This window comes from Lipotes vexillifer, unplaced genomic scaffold (genome assembly GCF_000442215.2).
Source record: "Lipotes vexillifer unplaced genomic scaffold, Lipotes_vexillifer_v1.1 scaffold1134, whole genome shotgun sequence".
Taxonomy (NCBI): Eukaryota; Metazoa; Chordata; class Mammalia; order Artiodactyla; family Lipotidae; genus Lipotes; species Lipotes vexillifer.
The window spans coordinates 201,102-204,760 of record NW_006772145.1 but is presented as its reverse complement, the minus strand read 5'-3'; positions in this window follow the sequence as shown (position 1 = coordinate 204,760).

The window sequence follows — 3,659 nt, the reverse complement described above, 5'->3', positions numbered from 1 at the left end:
ACCTGTAAACCACCCCAAACATCCACAAGCAGGAATAAGGATAAACAAATATTGTATACTTGTTTCATACCCATGGAATACTCCAGTGCAATGAAAAAGAACATTCTGAAGTATATTCCACATAGATGACTCTTAAAAACATGCTGTTGAGATAGAGAAGCCACATATATATGCATGTACAGCATACAAACACTATGACTCCTTTTATATAAAGTTCAAAAACACAGAAAGTCAAGAATACATCTATTTTTAGGAATAAATGTGATAAAACTATACAGAACAAAATGGGACCTCTGTGGAGGAGAGAAAAGATTTGGCTAGGGATAATCACATTATGGGTGGGGAGAGTGCCTAGAGCACCTGCTGGTCTGAGGGAGTGAATTAGGAATGAGGTCCCACCCCTAGGCTTCTCAGGAAAGGGGAAGCTTCATAGCTGCCATCTTCTAGTCTCCTGATGAGCAGGGAGAAACAGATTAGAGGGCACAGGGAAAATGCAAACCGACTTCTTGCTGTAAAACACCCCATTAAAGGTGATAATGGCACTTTGGAGTTTCCCAGAAGGTGACATGTCTGCCCCCTTCATTTCACTTCACTGGCTTTTGGTTCCTGAGAATTCCAAATGAGATTCTAAGATGCCCAGTTAGTACAAGACAGAAGTGACAGCTCTGATCATATCAAATCTAAAAAGAATGATCAGGACTCAAGAGGGGTAAATGGTTTCTGTAAAGAAATAAATAAAGTAGCCGTAAATGGATAAGACAGAGAATAATGAGAAACCCTTTTGGGGAAATGGTAAAAGCTTCTTCCCTTTTCTACAGGAAACACAATCAGATTCCCTGCACAAGAGAAAGAGCATCGTTAGGGCTGGAAAAGCCTCAATGTCCATGAGTCAAAGGTCACGAAAGTATGACTCTTTCATTGCCCAAAGGGAAGTGATTTCCCAGACACAAAACCAGTTCAGATGCTCTGACTTCCAGACCCGTGCTCCTGCCCCTGGATTTCTCTGGTTTATATTCAACTAAGATGGTAGCAGAGAGAATACATTTTAAAATTTGGTAATGAGAAAATTAATAAACTTCAAGGTTTAATTATATCACCATTTCCCTAATGTGTGTTTCTCAGGTCACTGTTCCCACAAGCGATCTGAGAAAGGAGAGCTCTGTGATGAAATAAAGGTGAGAAATGCCTCAAACTGTATTGCCCTCTGAGGGATACACAGTGCATATAAGCTTATCAGAACCTCTAAGAAGTCTGTCACTAAAGAACCAGTCTGATTTTGTTCATCCCTGTAGTTCTCAAATGCATTTGTCTGCAGATACCTCTTTCTTTAATAACAGCCACCTCTTAACATCCAAAGAAATGACTATTTGGGAATTATTGCCATAAGTCCATCCCATGATGACAGATTCCAGTAGCTACTCTAATATAATTACTGAATTGATTTAGCTGGGGTTTTTATGCAATTATCATAAGAAGCTACAGAGTTATATGAGCTTTAGAAGAAGCTGATGACTTAAAAAGGAAAGCAAATGGAAACAAGTTTAAAGATAGAAAACGAAAATAAAGGTAGAATTGTTTATACTATTCTTGGCTAGAACAACTAGAGGAAGCATACAGATACTTCTGTAGGAAACTAGTAAGCACAACCTTGCAAATGAAAAAAAACAGACATTCCAAGAATATGAAATACATCCATAATGGGAGGTTCATAATGAAAGGTCAATGTCTACACAAGCGACATTCTAGAAAGGAAACTAGAACAGATGAGTCAAGGACAAATGCATGCATGGGATCTTTACAGATACACTGTGTGTGTGTGTGTGTGTGTGTGTGTGTGTGTGTGTGTGTGTGTGTGGTGGTGGTGATGATGATGATGATGATGATGCACCTAATACAAAGAGAGAAGTACAGAGATTAACTTGGACTATCCGAAGTCCTAAGAGTAATAAAGGGTAAATACTGCTAGGGCTTCCCTCTTTGACCATGGCTAGATCTTGACTAGAACTGAAAAGAAATTTCTTATTCCTACAAAGGAATCGAAATGTTAGGGCTATCCCATTTAAGGCACTTGTTATCAGGGCGTAAAAAAGGAAAAGAACTTGCCTGGGAAGGAAAGAAAAAAAGCACAAATGGTCCGATATGTACTTTCACTGTGACTTTCTTTGGAGCAAGTGGTGCTTGGGCTGTAAGACTCACTGATCTTCATTCCTTCACCTTCAAGGGTGTTATTCCTGCCATGAACAGCCCATTCTCTGAGACTCATCCTTTACCTGAACACAGGAATGGCCCAGAGGAGACATGGTCACACCACCAGGGCACAGCTGATTGGACCAGGGGTGTCACCTGACCCATACTGGATGTTAGATTCTATCTCCTGGGAATGATATTAACAGGAGTGAGAAAAAGGAACTGAAGAATACTGAATAAATTATGGTGGATAACTTCCCAAATTTGATGAAAAGTGTTAATCTGCTCATCCAAGAAGCTCAACAAACTCTAGGTAGGATAAATTCAAAGAATGCACATCTAGACACATCATAGTCAAATGGTCAAAAGCCAAAGAAAATACAGAATCTTGAAAGTAAAACAGAAAATGACTCATCACACATGAGGGATCCTCAATAAGGTCAACTGCTGATGTCTTATCAGGAATCTTGGAGGCCAGAAGGTATTGAGATGATATATTCAAAGAACTGAAAGGAAAGGACTATTATCCAAAAATTCTATATCCAGAAAAGTATCCTTCAAAAATGAAGGATAAATTAAGACAATTAAGGCATTCCAGATAAGCAAAAACAGAGAGACTTTATCACTAGCAGACCTGCCTTACGAGAAATACTAAAGGAAGTCTTTGTAGCAAAGACTGACAGAATTAAAGGAAGAAATGGACAATTCAGCAATAATCATTAGAGATTTTGATATCAACCTTCAATAATAGATTGAACAACTAGCAAAACATCAGCAAGGATATAGAAGATTTAAGCCATATTGTGAGCTACCTAGATCTAACAGCCATCTACAGAACACTCTACATGATGGTACAACATATATTCTTCTCAAGTGTACGTGGAATATTCTCCAGACAGACCATATATTAGGCTGTAAACTAAATCTCAATACATTTAAAGGAGTTGAATAATATAAAATCTGTTCTCTAACTACAATGGAAGAAAATTAGAAATTAATAACAGAAAAAAATCTGGGACATTCACATGTATATGGAAATTAAACAGTGTACTCTAAATAACCAAAGGGTCAAGAGAAATAAGAAAATACCTTGAGATAAATAAAAATGAAAACACATGTACCAAAACTTATGGGATGCAGCTAAACCAGCTTAGGGGTAAATTTATAGCTATAAACACCTATATTAAAAAGGAAGCATCACAAATCAATAACCTCACCTTCTACCTTAAAAGACTAAAAAAAAAAAAAAAAAAAAGGCAAACTGAACCCAAGTAAGCAGAAGGAAGGAAATAATAAAGACAAATCAATGGAATAGAAAAACAATAGAGAGAAATCAACAAAACCCAAAGTTAGTTCTTTGAAAAGATCAACAAAATTGAGAAACCTTTGGCAAGGCTGACCAAGAAAAAAAACAAAAGATTCAAATTACTAAAATCAGGAATCAAAGAGGGCCATCACTATTGACTTTACAG